The sequence below is a fragment of the Gavialis gangeticus genome, unplaced genomic scaffold (genome assembly GCF_001723915.1).
Source record: "Gavialis gangeticus isolate Ggan-Ray unplaced genomic scaffold, GavGan_comp1, whole genome shotgun sequence".
Taxonomy (NCBI): Eukaryota; Metazoa; Chordata; order Crocodylia; family Gavialidae; genus Gavialis; species Gavialis gangeticus.
Genome location: NW_017728993.1, coordinates 23,763,216 through 23,782,091, shown reverse-complemented (window position 1 = coordinate 23,782,091; position 18,876 = coordinate 23,763,216).

Sequence of the window (18,876 nt, the reverse complement as noted above, 5' to 3'; positions counted from 1 at the left end):
AACTGTGGGAGGGGGGGACCGTGGTCCTTCCCTCTGCAGTGGCGGTGTGAATGGCCCTGTCCACCTCCCTCCACTTCCCTTCCCTTCCCCTCCCCTCCGCTGGCCTTGCCGCCACTGCAGCTGCTTCCTAGTGGTGGCTCCAAGCTCGACTCCCTGCAGGCGGCAGCACTGGCATGCGGAGTGGGGGTCTCGACTGCCTGGGACCCACTAAAGGGTTAATCCAGCCCTGATCATGGTTTTGGATTGACCAAACCCCCAAAAAACATCCCTGGTTTTGCCCCGCTCTGCAAAAATCTCTCCTGAGTCAAGCCCATAATGAATTTATATTATTCTGCTGCACTTCAGTCAATTATACTCCTTTCTTTCTTAATTAGCCTAGAATAGAAAAAGGAAATATAGTCACTCTCCCTGTAACAGAAGCCCAGTCATCAGAAACTGGTTAAACCCTGTAACAGAAGGTCATTGCACATAAACCAGTTTCAAAATGGCTGGAACTGGTTGGATAAACCTGGTTGAATGTAGTATCAGACAAAACTGATTTGGGTCAAACTGGTTATGAAAATTCTGTCCCAGACCCCTGTCTAATCTCAAGGCAGGATCAGCCCTGTGTAAACCTTCCCAGTCAAGTGTTTGTCTGGATTCAGTCTAGACCAGAAAGCTTTCTTGTGAGATGCACAGAATAGCAGCAATTGCTCTCTCTGCTCAAGTGACCGTTTCAGCCTTCATAGGTGCTGGGCCCCTAACACAAGGTTGCTTGAGGAGGGTTAAGATGCAGTGGGGCCAAGTGAACTAATGGGTTTTAAGCTTTTGCCTGCTTACAGCTTTTGCCTGGTTACAGAGAAGGTGCCCAGAGAGTTAATGTAGGCCATACAGTTGTTGTGTCTGTCTGCAGCTAATCCCCTTGCCCTCCTTAACTCCTGCACACCAAATAGCATAATCCTGATTCCAAAATGGATCATTTCAATGCTGGGCTATCGGTGAGATTAAGCCAAAGCAGGAAAATGGGTTTAAATAAAGAAAGCGAACAAAAGAGAAAAAAGCAAAGCAAGGCAAGTTGGCCATTGTGTGGGAAAGGTGGTATGCATTCCTTTCACTTCTTTACTATTAGGTTAAGGGTTTAGCACTATATTATTTAGTTTAAGATCAAAGCAAAGAACAAATAGAACTGTTAAATGTGCACTAATTTGCTAGATTAGATATAAAGTTTAAGAAAATATAACAAATTAGGCAAAACAGTCCAAAGAAATTGTATCACTCATCCTGTAGTCATTATAGTTCAATGTACGTCTCCTATTCAGATCCATAAAGCACAGTCTGGCCCCCTTGAGTGTCTTGCAAGTGCCTCCAGTGCTTCACTATCAGTTGTTCTGACCCCTGAGTTAATATTGCCACATGTTAAGTTTTTAAGCTAAAGCTAAAAACAGTTTCCAGGGCTGTGAAATAGGAGAGAGACATTAGCTGGGATGGCTAACAGATGTTACAAAAGAAAGGGTAGTGTACTTGTGGAATATCAAGAGCATTGAAAAGGAGAGAGGGTCATTAACACTTGTAGAGAGTAGAGAGATTAGTAGGAATGAGGGAGATGACAATGAGCTATGAAATCTATTGACTTTCTTAGAGCTGCCTGGATAGAAATGCCGCTGCTCTTCCCAGGCAGTTGGTTTTAAAGTTTGGGTGGACCTGCACCACTTCATCTCCCCATCCCCCTAGATTCATATACCGGGGCAAAGTGTTCTGGTGTTGGCCACTGTTGACCTGATGGCTTTGCCAGGCAGATCGGGCCGCATCCTCTGAGACCCACTCCACACCCTCTGGGCCATGCCCTGTGAACCTCACAGAGCATCACTGAAGTCAGTAGGAGGTGTAAGAGTTGGAGGAAAATGCAGCATGACAACCTCAGTTAAGGGTTTTAGGATTTGGCCCATGTCACTTGACTGGGTGTCCCTGTTGCTGAGTGTATCACAGGCCCTTTGCTCATGAGGCTTTTTTCTCTTTCAGTCATAACAGCCTATTAGAGTGATTTTTATTGGAGGGTAAAATCCATCCATCGTGTTGGCAAAAGCAGAGGTCAGAAATTTATGGGACGGGGTGAGGAAAACCTGGGACTTCCCAGCAGCACCATACCTAGACTCAGGGCAGCCCCCGGTGAACTTTTGTGTCAGCCCCCCTTCGCCAGAGATAATGATAATAATAATTATAATAATAAAATTTACCATTTTCAGGCCCCCTTTCTGTCTGGGCCCTGAGCAGCCACCTGGTTCACCCATGTCTGTGTCCGGCCGTGCTTTCCAGGGAGAAAAAATACATTATTCTATTTCTCAATAAAAGTATAAATTCCAAAATTCCCCATACAAGGAAAATTGGGGAGGGGGGAGTGGGAATAAAATCATCTAGAAATAACCAAACTGTTTAATTTTAAACACTTCTAAATGCTGTGAACCCCAGGAACCCAAGCTCTGGGATTCCCACCTCAGCCCTGGCCCATGGGTGTCCATTGATCCATCAAAACTACACCATGTGTTCACACATATGCACATGCAGCCCTAGTATATTCACCGTGTGCTTCCGTGGCCACCTCTGTACCCAGCTTCAAGAACGGGAAGAGGCTTCTTCCATATTCTGCCCTGCCTCCCACCACAGGCAGACACAAAACAAGCCTAAAATCATTATATGCAAACTATGCAAGGACCAAACCTAACCCTGAAATGCAGCTGTGTCTGGGGTTAAATATTGTAGCTGCACAGGACGTTGAAAACGACACATTTAAAAATACACTTTTTTATTATTTTTACAGTCTGCAAAGTTTAGATCAGGAGTTTGATTTCCCCAGTGTCTGAACATATTTGGATCCAGTTTGGGTTTGAGTTTTTGCCAACTGAACTGATTTCCTGTAAACCAAGGAAAATGAGAGAGAAAAAGAATCAAGTCTCCGTGTGTGAGAAAGAGAGCACAGTGTGTGCCTGTTGTCTCCGGAGCAGTCTGCAGCAAGCGTGGGAACAATATGGCCACTGTCTTCATGCACAAACTGGGTTGCTAGGAAAGTAAGGGAGCAGTGCACAGGAAAAAAGAGGCAGCATCGTTTTAAGTGATGTAGGGCACAGGAACGAGGTAGTACTTCTTCAGATCAGAGTCCAAGGCTGAAATTCACCCGGGATTTGTACCGAGGGGACGTGAGGACCTGGAGTTTTGGTCCACAGTTCTCCGCAGCGGCCACCGCTCGGCACATGCTAAAAGCAACCTGCAGAACGCAGCACTGATTTCTCCCTCCTCAAATACACTTTGTGACAGAGTCACGCAAGATAATTCCCTCATTCTTTATACTGCCTGTCACCTCGTGTAGGCTATGAGCTCGGCCTCATTGCAAGTGACAAATTAAGGTCTTTGGTGATGACTTGTTCTCCTCCGGGCCCTGCAGCGAACCATGGAGTTCCTCAATGGAGGTGGAGAAGAAGGGCTGGCAGAGCAGGACTCTCTGGGCCAAGCTTCCTGGATGTGGGTGTCCTTGATACTTCTTTTAAAAACACAAATCATGACATAAAGGACAAAGACAGCAGCAAACTCCAGCACAGACCAACAAGGGACAGGAAAACTCTCCAGTCAAAGAACTGAATGGCTCAAGTACCTTATCCAGGCCCGATCTGCCTGGCAAAGTCATCAGAGATGTTATTATGACTTCTAATAATCCATAATTAACCTTCAGAGTCATAATAAACCTTCTTCAGAGACTTCAGAGTCATTATTATGGCTTCTAATAAGCCATAGTAAACCTTCTTCAAAGTCATAATAAACCAATGAGCCTTGCTGCCCAGACTGGTGGTCTTAAGGGTACTATCTAGGACCAAGAAGAGGTAGTGTGTCCCAAACTCAAAAGACTCTCAAGAAGGATTCCCTGTCATAGTCCCTCTCTCTTTAAAACTGAGGTGGGGGGGACAGATCTTGACCGCCAGTGGAGCACAGAGTTGTAGTAATGTCCATAAGAGAGTCTAGTAAAGCTGCATTCGTGCCATAGGCTTTTTGGGATATATATGAAGATGCAGAATTTTTTTCCTTCTTATACAGTGGAAATTAAGAACGTGACTTTGCCCCCTTGATTAGCACCTGTAGGAACAAGATTGCCATGATCAGGTCTGGTTCTCAGAGGTGCTGTGCGCTGCACTGCTCTCAGCGACTTGCATGGGGGCTACAGGTGCTCAGTGCTTTGAAAAGGTCTAACCTGGATATTAGCTGGGTGTTTTTAAATGCATATAGACCGACAAAGCATGGGCTCTGTTTTGGATTCATGGATGCCCTGAATAAATGTATTCACATAGCACTGTCCTGCATCCAGAAGAAATCCAGTCACAATTTGATTTTCTCTGGCATCAAGATGGAAAGAAGTCATCTGTCCCAGCTATTACCCTAACTCTAGTAACTCCCTTCCCTTACCAGCCCGTTGTGGCAGTGGACTGATGGCTCCACCCACTTCCTGCCCACCTGTAAGGTAAGAGCCATACAGCATCCAATATCTTCCCTTGCACCCCTGCATCATGTCCTGATATGTGTCCCCGCAGGACTCTGGAAGCATCCGACTTCCCCGGGTCCCCTGCTTGGGTACCCAGAGCAAGCCATAAATCCCATCCCATATAAACACTTTTGCTGACAGGTCCAGAGGAGTGAAAAATCAGTGCTACAGATACACCCTTGAAGTCATTCTTGTGCCCATATGGCTATCCACAGAGCATCAGGAATCCTGTCTAACAGTGATTTCCTTCCATGCAATCATTTAAGGTGTTAAATCTCACTTTAACTTATTTGGCTGATCCAACTTAGATCAGATTATGTTTGTATTTATTGGGATTTATGGATGTATTATTGCCTCTGAGCCCATATGGACAGCTAATTTGTCAATTAGAGCAATGCTGATCATTGCCAAGGCACTGCATAGGCTGTTAAGCACCATTATCGTTTTCCAACAGGTCTGACCTTGAGACACAAATTTATTTTGCCTGACAACCTTTTATTCTAACTGCCGGATTACAGATATGTAAATTGGGTGAAAACCTTGAATATTCATCTTAGGTATGTCAAAATCAGAACTTGCTTGAGATGAAGGATATAGCAGGGAGAGTTGCTGAGCGGTATGCAGAAGCCCAGAGAAACAGGATGTGTTCAGACTTTGCTTTCTATAGCACATATTGTAATAATGTTTCTATCAGGGCATTGTGGATGTGAATGGATAGGGATTAGTCTTGCAAGCCCAGTAGAGACCAGGAGGTAGTTTGTGTACCGGTGGAGCTGAAGAGCACAGGCAGAAGTGCAGCTGCCCCTCTCTAAGTCATGGCGCTTTGCAGGAAGCGCTGTAATTCATAGAATTATAGATGTAGGGTCGGGAGGGACCTTGTAGATCTTCTAGTCTGACCCCCTGCCCTGGGCAGGAGAGAAAACTGGACTCAAATGACCCAGCCAGGTAAACGTCGAGCCTCCTCTTAAAGCCCCCCAGGGTAGGAGCCAGCACCACTTCTCTTGGAAGTTGGTTCCAGATCCTAGCGGCCCTGACTGTGAAGTAGCGCCTCCCGATGTCTAGTCTGAACCTCCTCTCTAGCAACTTATGGCCATTTTTCTTCGTTACTCCGGGATGCGCTCTGGGGAACAAGGTCTCTCCCAAACCCCGCTGGTCCCCCCTAGTAAGTTTGTAGACATTCTCTAGATCCCCCCTCAGCCTTCTCTTGTGGAGGCTGAACAGGTTCAGGTCCTGTTGCCTCTCATTGTAGGGCCTGCCCTGCTGCCCCCTGATCATGTGGGTGGCCTCCTCTGGACTCTCTCTATGTTGTCCACATCCCTCCTGAAGTGGGGCACACAGAACTGGACCCAGTACTCCAGCTGCAGCCTGACCAGTGCCGCATAGAGGGGGAGGATCACCTCCTTGGCCTTACTTGAGATGCATCTGTGGATGCACGACAAGATCCGGTTAGCCCTGCCAACTGTGGTCTCGCATTGTCGGCCCATGTTCGTCTTGGAGTCAAGGATGGCTCCAAGATCTCTTTCTGCCACTGTGCTTTCAAGAAGGGAGTTCCCCAGCCTGTAGGTGTGCTGCTGGTTACTACTGCCCAAGTGCAGCACCCTGCACTTGTCAGTATTGAATCCCATCCCGTTTTCATTTGCCCACCCCTGTAACCTGTCCAGGTCCTGCTGTAATCTGTCTTTCCCTTCTAGCATGCCCACCTCATCCCAAATCTTGGTGTTGTCTGCAAATTTAAACAGGCTGCTCTTCACCCTGTTGTCCAAGTTGATAATAAAGACATTGAACAGCACGGGCCCAAGGACCGAGCCTTGGGAGACCCCACTGCCCACTTCCCTCCAGGTCAAAAATGACCCATCCACCACCACTCTCTGAGTATGACCCCTCAGCCAATTTGCAACCCATCTGACTGTGTAGGCATCAATGCCACAGTCTCCTAGCTTTTTAGTGAGAGTGGGGTGGGAGACAGTGTCGAAGGCCTTCCTGAAGTCCAGAAAGACTACGTCCACGGCGACACCTGCATCCAAGGATTTTCAAGGGGCAGATCATGCAACAAACATAGCTCCTGTCTGCGCCTTCATTCTGAGCCCTAATTAAAGGCCATGCTCTGTTACCTTTACGTACATCCTATCATGCTTCCCACGATGAGAAGTCTCATTGAAGCCAAGTGTTAAACTATAAGAAGCTGCTAAACTACAGCAGGAATAGCGGTCTGAGCTGAAGGTGGTAGGAGGCAAATGTGAACATCCTTCATCCAGAAAAATTGTAGTGCTCTGTGTGAGGGGGATCGTTTTCCTGCACCAGCTGAATGCAGCTGCTTTGGGGGTGGAGCATGGCAACTCTGCTGCACTAATAATGTCAGCCAATAGTTTTTAGGAGCGTCAGAAAAAAGAAAACTACAGGAGACAATGTTTTTGATTCACCGAATGTCTCTACCAGCTCCAAGATGAATAGGACCCAGGTGAATAAAATCCCCTTTTAAAAAAGTCCTGTGTGGTTTCTAATGGTGACAGAAGGCAGAATATGGCTTGGTCTTTTCTAAAAGATAGCAGCCCCCGGCCTCTGCAACACAGAGTCCAGCCTACGTGTGCGAGGACATTAATTCAGATCTCACTCGGGGAAGTTTAGCCAGTCTAACTCCGGACTAATTGCCTGAAGCAGAAGTGTCCGGGATGCAGTCCAGGGCGGGCACCATGTGCAGTGCAGGTCCTGGAGTGGCTGCTGTATGTGGGGTAGTCCTGGCTGGCCAAAGTGAGTACCAGATCTGGGGCTCCATGGGTCCCCTGCACGCTGGATCCAGCACCTGCTTTCTGCAGCTCATGTCCCGATCTGGCCAGAGCAGGTGCCACGTGTCCTGGACCCACCCGAGCGATCTCTGCGGATGCTGGATCCAGCATGAGGAAGGACGGGGGAAGCCTGTGGGTCTGATCCAGCCCATGGGTCAGCCTTGCACCATTCATCCCATGGGGTCAGATGAGTTTATTACCCCTGACCCAAGGGTTTCACCAGGGGTAGGTATAGCAAAGCCTGCCCATCCATACAGTTCCTCATAGGGTTAAACCTTTAATAGTCAAACTCTGGTGATGGAAATTGGTAGCTGGAGGCAAAGAAGCTGCAGATCTGTGCTAGTAGTAACCACCTGCACAATTTGGGCTAAAATGACCTTCCATGGAGACCTTTAGGTGTCCACGGTTAGCTTAGAAATGGTATTTAAAGGTCTGTTTTTTTGGGAATTGGCTCATAGGTAGAGATATATGCATTAGAAGGGTTCAAGATGGGCAGCAGGGGTTTTGGAGGCAATGTTTTGGATTCACCGAATGTCTCTACCAGCTCCAAGCTGAATAGGACCCAGGTGAGTATTTTTTAAAGGGCCCACTGAGTCACCATTGGCATTACTTAGGCTGAGATTTCCCCAAGCCTAACTCAGCCCCAAGTACTTGGGGTTGGCCCCATTTTGGGCTGCGAGGGGCACAGGGGCAAGGATGGGTCACAGAGGCCGAGTGCTTTGGGAGCCTCGGCACCGAAGATCTGAGCTACGCTCCAGGCACAGGATTTTGGGTGTCTTTGTATGACGAGTGATGCACAGGCTGCCTGCAGGGCCAGGTATTTCAGCGATCGGTGTTTGTCCGGCTGTTTTTCAGCAGCTAGACTCATGCCGCAGGGGCCTTCCCCCGAGATAATGTGAAGTCTGATCTTCCCAATGCACATTTGTCCCTGGATGATGGAAATATCACAAGAGGCCTGGACCACACACTGCCATAAATATACACTCCCATCCATCAGCTTCAGGAATGCCACACCCTTCCCTTTGGAAAGAGCCCAGCTTTTAACAAAACCCAGTCTCCCATAATGCCTTGGCATTTCGCCTGCGTTTCACCAAGGTTTTGTTTCAATTAAATTGCGAGAATACAGAAGGCGAAAGATCAGGAGGTTAATATCTGAGCCGACAAATCACGTACATGCGAGGTCCAACCTTTTCTTTTGTGTCCTGTTGCCTGCACTCTTTTATAAATGTGGTTACTGGTGAATTATTACTTATTTATATTACAACAATGTCTAGAGGCCGCACTTATTCATCAGGACTCCAGGTAGACCCGGGAGAAATTCTTCAGCTAACGTTTTTTTTCTTTAAGAAAAACCCTGCTGATTTCAGTCAACCAAATCACATCCCAAATTCAGGTGAATGTTGCCAAATTGTGTCAGTCAAGAATCACTTCCTTGCCAAGTTCCCGAAGCAAAAGCATTGCATGTGAATGGTTTTGCAACAAGCTGTTTTGCTTCTTTTGTTTGACATCACTTGTTGTTTCCGGTTTTGATTTGAAAGGACTTTTCCTTTCAAACTGTAGTTCAATTGTATTTTTTTTAAATCACCATTCAAACCAAACAGTGTTTCACACTGAATGTCATGTTTCAATTTGGTCTGAAAGGAATTTTTTTTTTTTTTTTTTTTTTTTACTTTTCAGTTTGCTAAAAATGAAAAAAACCCCATCATTTTGGGTTGATCCAAAGCTATGATGACTTCTTAATGTTGAGACTTTTTAATGTCAGAAACCGAAACGTCGATTATTTGCACAAATTGATGCTCGCCATTTAATATCACAAAAAACAACATAATGCCCTGAACCCATAACAAGGTATCCCACGGGTGTAACCACATGCCTATTCAGCTGGTAATGCAGCCTGAAGACCCAGTGAAATGAGAAGCTTAGGTGTCCACTGTTAGCTTAGAAATGGTATGTGAAGGTCTGGTTTTTTGGGAATTGGCTCATAGGTAGAGATATGTGCATTAGAAGGGTTCAAGATGGGCAGCAGGGGTTCACTGGATTTCTAAGAGCTTGGGTCTAAAACACACCGAATTTGATATAGCCTTGGAAGCAGACTGGCTGTTTAGCACGACAAGGCCAATGGATGGACACAGATGGAGAATTGAGGGGACAGCCCATAACACGAGATCACAGCCTTCAAGGCAGATGTTGTCTAACACAACAAGGACCCACAGCCTGGAAACCAAAGACGTATGCAGCATACTGGCCCATAACACAAGATAAGTGACACCATCTACAAGGCTACAGAGAGCAGCGGGGCCTGAGTCCCAGTTTTGGGGGAAGAGACCATGTTAGAAGAAGGCCCAGAAGGCTATGTGGACCTGTGGCCACAGAGAGACAACTAACCAGAAGAGAGAGCCATGAATGAAGAGTCGTCAGGAGTCATCAAGGGGGAAGGAGAATACAGAAGTGGAGACTTGAGGCTAACTAAGAGTCCCTTCCCGTCCTTTCTTCTCTTCCTCCTTGTCCCTCCCCATCCTGCTTCTTGAAAGAGGTCCCCATCCCTGTCCCCTGGATAGGGTCCCTGAGGCCACCATGGACCGAGGACATACCAGCACCCCACTGGAGGCAGCTGAGGGCCTTGGCATCCCACCTCCAGACTGCTGATATGCTGACTTGCTGTGCCGATGTCTGACATCTAAGAAAGAGCCTCAGAAGTGAAGCCTGCATCCTGACCAGATGTCCTTTGACTCTGATGTCAGCCCTAGGATGGGTAGATATCGAATTGCTTCATTGTTTGTATTGTTGGGGTATTTTTTTGTTATTACTCTATATCAGTAAATTCACCTATCATCAACTGGCAGGTGTAGTGGTCAGTCTGAGGGTTGTGCCCGCCCGGAACAAAGGTATAAAGGCTGAGGTCCTAAAATCCAGTGTCAACATCTACCACAACCAGCAGTGCTACTAAAGCCAAAAAAACAAATGTCATAAGAGAAGTCCTGGAGTGGACAGAGCACAGCCCGTTATTTGCAGCTATTTTCATTGGTTCCTTTCTTACCGAGAAAGCAAGAGGCTTCTTTGACTGATTAGATATATCCATGCAGAGATGAACCCTTTGCAGCAGACAATCAAAGAAAATGAGGGTTGAAGGGACCTCAGGAGGTCACATCTAGTCCAACCCCTGCTCAAAGTAGGACCAGCCCCATGGGCAACTGGATAAAAAAAATGAGCATCAATAAAGGCAAATCCAACAAAGAACAACAATGCAAAATAGGGACTCTTCACAGGGCATCTCTGTTGACCAAATGGGACATATAAACCCATTACATAAATGTCTTTTCCTTTCCCATATGCTTTCTACCCTAATCAGCTTTGAAGCCAGCTAAATCCCCGATTGAGATAACAAATGAACAGCTCAGCTATCTTAGGCAAAGGCAGCCTCATTCCACTGGACATTTAAAAGGGGCAAAGGGTAACTATTCCCCTGTGGATCATGGGGTGGAAAAAACAAGAGATCAGGCCACTAACACCTGTGCTTTCACTGGCTAAGTAAGCCTTCGCGAAAGTGAAATTCATTGCAAATGCAAGCAAAGGGCAAAGCTCTAGATTAAAGATCTTATGGGGGCTTTGGACAGAATCAAGCATACATTGTCAACAGAAAAGAGATGCATTTGGCTTTTCCTGCAGACCCTGCTGTAATATTTATAACCCCGGGAGGCAGTTAGTGCTAGCTAACGCAGCAAATCAGCACAGCAACACGCCGTCTGCCTCCCGGTTGGCCAACGCACCTGGGGCTGAGGGAGGGACCTCCCCAATTAAAACATGAGCTGCAACAAGCTGAGCTGAAGAACCCACGCTCTGTGGTCAGTAGCTGCAAGAAATCGTGCGCTTGGGAGACGGGCACACAGAGGGAGTTATAACACATGCACACCATCAGGTTACGTAGCAGGAGGCCTTAAATAAAAACTAAGGTGGCCTTTTCACTACCAAGGTCCAAAATGATGATTCCCAAGCCTCTGTCCCTGTGCTTAGAAGTGTCTATAACTCACTAGGTGCCTCCTTGTTTGACCTGAAAGTCCCGTGGTGGGGCTGCAGTCCCAGTTCTGGCCATGCCCAGAATTTGCAGCAAGGGAAGTTGAGGTTGGGTATTAGGAAGAACTTTTCCTCTAGGAGGGTAGTAAAGCACTGGAACAGGTTACGCAGAGAGGTGGTGGTGTCTCCATCCTTGGAGGTGTTGAAGACCTGGCTGGACAAAGCCTTGGCTGGGATGATGTAGTTGGGGCTGGTCCTGCTTGGAGCAGAGGAGGCGAGTAGATGTGACCTCCTGGGGTCCCTTCCCGCCCTCGTTTTCTGTGATTCCATGCTGCAGCACGGACACCTAAGTGCTTAGCAACTTCCTAAGCCTGAGTGAGATCCAGGAACAAGGTGGAGCAATGCCTACGTCCTTTGAGGGGCCAGAGCTAACAGGCATGGTCAGAACACACCTAGCACGCTTGGGCAGGATCGGGCTGCTCCCAGTCATAGCCGCCTTCTTTGTATAGTGCAGCTGGGTGGAGGAGGTAGTAGTGGTGCCCTTGGCTAGTTGGAGAATTTGCCTGGGAAGTGCAAAGCCTGGATTTAATGCCTCTGTCAGCCTGCGGAGATTCAAACCCATATCTGCCAGTTGAGTGCCCCATCACCCTGCTCATCTGCTGTGGGGTCACCTTCTGCTTATCTCACTGAAGCCAGTCACTGTGCGAGCAGCAATGCAACGTTCCCCAGCCCTACAGGCAAATGCAGGGGCATGCAGATAGCAGCAAAAAGCACTGGGTTCTGGTCTCTGCTCCTGGGATTATTTCTGGGGATTTCATCCAATGATCGTTCAACATTATACACACAAAGAGTGATGAGAGCAGGGAATGTGACCCAGAAATGCCTCCGCTCAGGTGAGTACCTCAACCACAAGGATGCAGAATCACACTATCACTTTCTGTTCCTATGAATCTTGCCAAGATCTGAGTTAGCAACGGAGACTAATATTTGGCCCTTAACTTATCAATGGGAGGGCAAGATTGTATTCTAAAAGCTGAAATGCAGATGTCAGCTGTATAACTCTGTCTACACGTGTCAGCCCAGCTTTTGGAGGTATTTAGACTTCTTGTGCCCTCCAAAACCAAGCCAAAAATCTGCATCTCTTTTCTGATTTAGGTGCATATCTACCCTGCCTTCTCTCTGTGTTCTTATAACACTTTGCAGCATCCTAATATCTATGTGAAAAATTAAAGCACTTTTATTTTCCCCAGTTTAAAAAATCACCTCTTTATGCATAATAGGCAAATAATAGAGTTGGTCAAAAAGAGGCAGATTTTAAAATACCACATCGTAGACAAAGTATTGACTTTCAATGAAAAATAATGGTGCAAAAAATTGATGAAATGTTCATCATTTATATATCTATAGATATAGATAATATGATGAACATTCCCTCTATTTTTCCTAATTACTTTATAAATAATTTTTAACCACATTTTTTTTACCGCAATTATTTGATACACACACACACAATAATACCTGAGCCCTTTTTTTTCATCTTTCAGCTAAGATTCACCTTTCAATGAACAAATAGGAAAGAAGATTGTGAATGTCCCACCCTTTCCTGCCATTTTTCAACAACCTGTAATAAGGAGCAAAAGAAAAGCACCTGTGAACACTGCAGCAAATGAGAACCTGATAGGTCCACTTTTAGCTCTGTGGAAACAGTTGGCGATTTCTGAATCTGCAGCATCCTCTACTTTGAATGGATTTAATAGACCAGCTAACTTCATGCAACTACTCCATTTTTACCTCCAGGAGAGTTGGTTTTGCTTTCCAAAAAAAAATCTAGGAAATAAGGTGAAGAGCTGACCACCATAAATTTAAAAATGAGAAAAGATTTACTTAGGACACCTAATTAAGGTTTCTAATCAGGAGTCATCAAGACCTATAATTAGCAGGGTTGTTCGAACTCATTGCTTTCCTCTTAATGGCCACAGGACATCCAATGGTTTTAAATTATGTACCATAGGCTCCTAATCAGTTTATTGAACATCATAAATTGTTAAAAGGAGTTAATAGCTTGTGTTTCTTGATAGAAAGTGCTAACACTGGAGGCAGAGAACTCATCAAAAGAGCCTCGTTAGGAGGGAGGGAGAAGGGAGGTTGCGTCTCAGTGTCTCATTTTGTTTTAGTAATTAGCTTTTACTGGATTATCCGATCCAAATCTTTATTCAGTTTACTCTGTCAAATCTAGTTTGCATTTTAAATGGGAAATTGACAAGGGGAGCAATTTGTCTCGTGACTCTGTTAACGTGTTCAACTTTGTTTGAAGCATCTGAAGTGAAAATAATTTAATAGGAGGTCATAGCCAGGGTGGGCCAAGACAGCTGCTCTTCTGAGAGGCACATCACAGAGAGATGCGAGACCGGAAGGGAGAAAGCCCAGCCTCTGCTCAGGCTGGGCTACTTTCTACACTACAGGTGCGTCTACATGTGCACATTTAATGCACATGAGCCTAATTTAAGGCACATTAAGGGCATACGCCTACATGTGCACACCCTTAATGCACCTTAAAATGGCAATTTAAGGCAATTTTATTTGAGCCTAAATTTGATACCTGCATAAAGCAGGTATCAAATTTATGCACAAATAGCTAAATTGCATAAGTGAACATGTAGATGTGCTAATGCGCATTAACATGGTGTGTGCCCACTGACTTGGGACTAATTTTAGTCCCAAATTGGTCCACACACCCATGTTAATCTGCCTCCTGAGACTGCAGGGAGGTGGAGAGCGGCAATTGTCCACAGAAGCCAGCGGCAGCCAATCTCAGGGGGAGCATGTGTCCCCCCATTCACCTCCTACCAGTCACCTACGTTAATCTGCATTAGTGCATCTATATGTTCGCTAGTGCAATTTAGCTATTTGCACAGAAATTTGATACCTGCTTTATGCATGTATGTGTAGATGTGCACCTAAATCACCTTAATGAGCATCAGGCACATGTACATTAAGTTTAGGCATGCATAAAAGCATGTGTAGACATGCTCTTCACTTCCCTCTTTACTTACCTTTCACCTACACCTCCATCTCTCAGATCCCCATCTGTATAATGAGCATAAGACTGCTATTTCCCAACCACAATTTTTTACCACAATTATTTGATACACACACACACTATAGTACCTGAGTCCTTTTTAAAAACATTTCAGCTAAGATTCACCTTTCAATGAACAAACAGGAAAGAAGATTGTGAATGCTCCGCCCTTTCCTGCCATTTTTCAACAACCTGTAATACGGAGCAAAGGAAAAGTGCCTGTGAACACTGCAGTAAATGAGAACAAGATAGGTCCACTTTTACCTCTGTCCAGTAAAAGGAAACAGTTGGCGATTTCTGAATCTGCAGCATCCTCTACTTTGAATGGATTTAATAGACCGGCTAACTTCATGCAACTACTCCATTTTTACCTCCAGGATTGCTAGTTAAGATTTCCAAAAAAAATCTAGAAAATAAGGGCTCAGGTATTATAGTGTGTGTGTATAGTTTTCCACCTATAGTATACGTGTGTATGTGTGTGTATGTAGAAAATAAGGTGAAGAGCTGCCCCTTGCTTCCTGAGACAGTAAGCAATTTGGGGCAGATATTATAAGGCATATGCCAAAATAGGTCTCATCAGACCTGGTCAAACCTACTAGCCACCTAGCCCAGTTTTCAGTATCTGACACTAGCTAATATCAGCTCCTACAATAGCAAGTGCAAAAAAGCCTGTAATGGACAATTATGAAATAACCTTCCCAAAGGGGAAGTATTTTTCTACTCTCTCTAAATTAATACATTCATTCCCTGAAGCATGAGTGTTCACATCATACATCCACCTTATTTAATGTAACTGCCTAGATTAAGCTACTGTTAGTGATGCTGAATTGCTCACTGTTATTTTAAAGTGGAATAACGATGCATTCCCAAGAACAGAAAAAACACAGTTAGTGGAAAGATACTAAATGTGGAGTTGGTTAAAGCTTTTTCCCCAAAGAAGACCCTATCCAAGACCAGGGAAGTGAAATAATTCCCTTGATTTCAGCAAACATCCCATGAGGTCCTTTGTCCGTGATGGTGATGCCAAGTGTTTCCTGAGCAGCGGAAAGTGAGAATTAGACAAATAATAGCAAAGGGGGATCTCTTTTAAGGACTTCTCTCCTATGGGATTTCTATATTAAGGTTTAGATACTTTGCTTTCTACGTTTGCCTTACCTGGTACTATCTCCTAAGATCACAATCTGAGATCAGTAACAGAAATTCTTTACCTGAATAATTATGATTAGGTGGTCACGACTGATCTTCCTGGTTTGAATGTGTAACTCTCTGCTTTACTACTTACTTCAAAACCCTTCATTAAATGTTTTGTTAGCTTCATGGCAAGACTTTCTAGGGGTTAGATTTTCTATGGCCTGCTAGATAACCTTGGTGGAAAGACCCTTTCTAGATTTGAGTCTTTTAAATCTTAATTTGTTTTCATTTCAATGACGTCAGGGTGGTATTTGATTGATTTGCCTCCTTACTTATCTGTAATAATAATTTGCCAAAAATGGATTTATTTTACCTTGTAATCTTGACGCTATTAACAACTCAGGGCTTAATAGTGGTCTCCCCTTAACTTGCAGGCCTATGGAGTGAATAGGCGAATGTTAAAGTGAAGGAAGTTAAATGAGCATATGCACAAGTTAAAAAAGCCAAGGAGGAAGAAGTCAGGCCTGGAGAGGATGGGAGATGAGGTTAATGGGGCCAGTATCCAGCTCCAGATTCACAGTGCCATAACTGAGGTTAGAAACCACTTTGTGATGGTGTTCAGTTCAATTCTCACCTCTGCCGCCGACTCTCTCAGTGACCCTAGCCAAGTCACTTTGTGTCATTGTTTTAGAGGTAGATAAATTAGAGGCCTACAAATAGTGGGATGTCCAACAGCAACCACTTGCCTGGTCATAATGGATGCACCATTGTCTGCAGAGGGTAAACTGAGGCACAGGACAAAGACAAATTTCCGGTGGATTTCCATAGGAGTTAAGCAGCTGCATGTCTATGGGCACCTGGGCCAAAATGTGGATCTGTACCACCTCTGACAGTGCTGGGGAGGACCATTAAGAAAGATATGCAAAAACGTAACCCAGCCTCTGTTAGAGCCGTGCTGGACATATGTGGGGTCGGGGGAGTGGGTGGGACATGTTTCCCCAGCATCCTTGCATAGTGGTATAGACAAGACCTTAATGATGGACTCAGCAGCATAGAGGAAGTCCATGGCAAAGGAAAGGCTGAACTTGGGTCTCCAGAGTACCCACTAGCACCGTAAGCATTGGGCCGCCATTCCTCTCTTTCCCGTTGTTCAGTGCCTTAGAAAATGATCCAGACTGGGATATTCCCAAATCTGAGCACCAGGTCACAAGCGCTCTCCCCTCCCCAACATCTCACACCAAGGAGACAGAAGTGCCTTGGAAAGCTATTCCCATGAGCACAGTACATCCCCGACCCTCGCAGGCATCTCTTAACCCATAAAATAAGACAAAAGAGACACATCCTGCTATTATGGCTTAGGAAAGGGAAAGGAAAAAAAAACCTGGCAGGGAAAGTAAGTCTTTTCCATGCTAATGTCACACAATTACCTCTTAACTGCCAAAACAAATGGCATAAATGGGAAAAGTGACACCAAATCAAAAATGTCACAGGTGATCGATTCACGTCATCTCCCGTCCCCGCTATGGAGGCTAGAGAGAAAGACACGGTGATAACACAACACTAATATTATATTACAGCCTTCACGGTGCCGAATACCAAGTGATGAATATGTGTCACTTTATGTGTCGCTCACTCTCAGGGCCTGGGCGGGCAAGCATGGAAAATGGAGTGCTCAGGATTAATGATATCGAAAATGATAGAGAGGAGATTGAAAATTCCTTCCTTCCTGAACCATGCAGATTGAAACGTACCTCAGAGCTATCTTTGACTGTCCTCCTCCTCCACCCACTTTTTAAAGGTCTTTTTTTCGCAGCACTTACTTCCAGACAGAAAGAAAAGAAGAGAAAGGCCTTTCTAATGTTACCGTTGCCAGCAAAGGTATGACTGCCAATTTAAACCCGTGTACCGATCTACCTTGAAGGGGGGTTAATGAGCTTCCTTCAGCTCCGAGAAGGGGCTTATCATTAAAATCCTTAAATAGCCAAGGTGCCGTGGCTTGGTGTTGCTGCCGGTGGGTTACGTTATTATTAATATTCATGGGTTGCTCTGAAGGCCCCATGAGAAGATCAGAGCACTTTAATGATGGTTATGTCTGTAATGGGAGCATCTCGGGGGTCCAGCTGATATCAGGGTCCCAGTCTGTTTGCTGCTTAAAAAACACCAAAGAAAAGACTGTTCCTATTGTGGGGAGCTCGCAGTCTGAATAGAGAGGAAGGGCTGCCGCTGACAAAAGGACAGCAGTGAACTGACTTGCTGAAGGTCACCCAGCAGCACTGGTGGCAGGACCCATGCCTTATATGTTTTCTACCCACTGGATTCCCCCTGTCTCTCACTTCTGTATTCGATGGACCCATGACATATCTGTTTTCTACCCAATGGATCCCCTTCTCACTTTTGCATTCAATGGACCCCTGACATATATGTTTTCTACTCACTGGATCCCCCCCGAAAACATCTCACTTTTGCATTCAATGGACCCCTGACATATATGTTTTCTACTCACTGGATCCCCCCCGAAAACATCTCACTTTTGCATTCAATGGACCCCTGACATATATGTTTTCTACTCACTGGATCCCCCCCGAAAACATCTCACTTTTGCATTCAATGGACCCCTGACATATATGTTTTCTACTCACTGGATCCCCCCCAAAAACATCTCACTTTTACATTCAATAGACCTGACCCATGCCTTATGTTTTCTACCGACTGGATCCCCATCTCACTTTTACATTCGATGGACCTGTGACTTATATTTTCTGCCCACTGGATCCCCATCTCACTTTTGCATTAGATGGATCCATGCCTTATATGTTTTCTACCCACTGGATCCCCCATCTCTCACTTTTGCACTGGATGTTGAGTAGAGTCCTATTCCCTGTCCCATAGGCTTGGGGTCCTGCAGATACTTCCATGGGCTTACACACCAAAGCAAAGTTGTGCCGATGTTTTCAGGTTCATGGCTGAAGGGGCTATTGAGATACTGGTATTCTGCCCAAGCACAAACTTCTCCTAGACTCCAAACTCTTTCCTGGCTTGTAAATTGAAATGCTACTCAGTGGAGCCTGGAGTTGTTGACTGGGACGCTTACCTACAACTCTGAAAGCCTGAGAGAGATGGAATAGCAGGACTTGTCCAACCTTGAAGGACTGAGAGATATGTGATGGGTTGAATAACCCCCTGGTGCCTATTTTGAAAAAGTAAGTTGATTTTGTAGGAAAGATTGAGCTGATGCTTCAAGTTTCTAGGCCTAAAAATGCAAACAGGAAACTTCTTGAAGAAATGGAAAGGGAAAAACAACACCCACAACTACAGCCCAGCCCAGACCACAGAGCGTAGCAAATAAACAGGTAAGAGATAGGGGCCAGGGT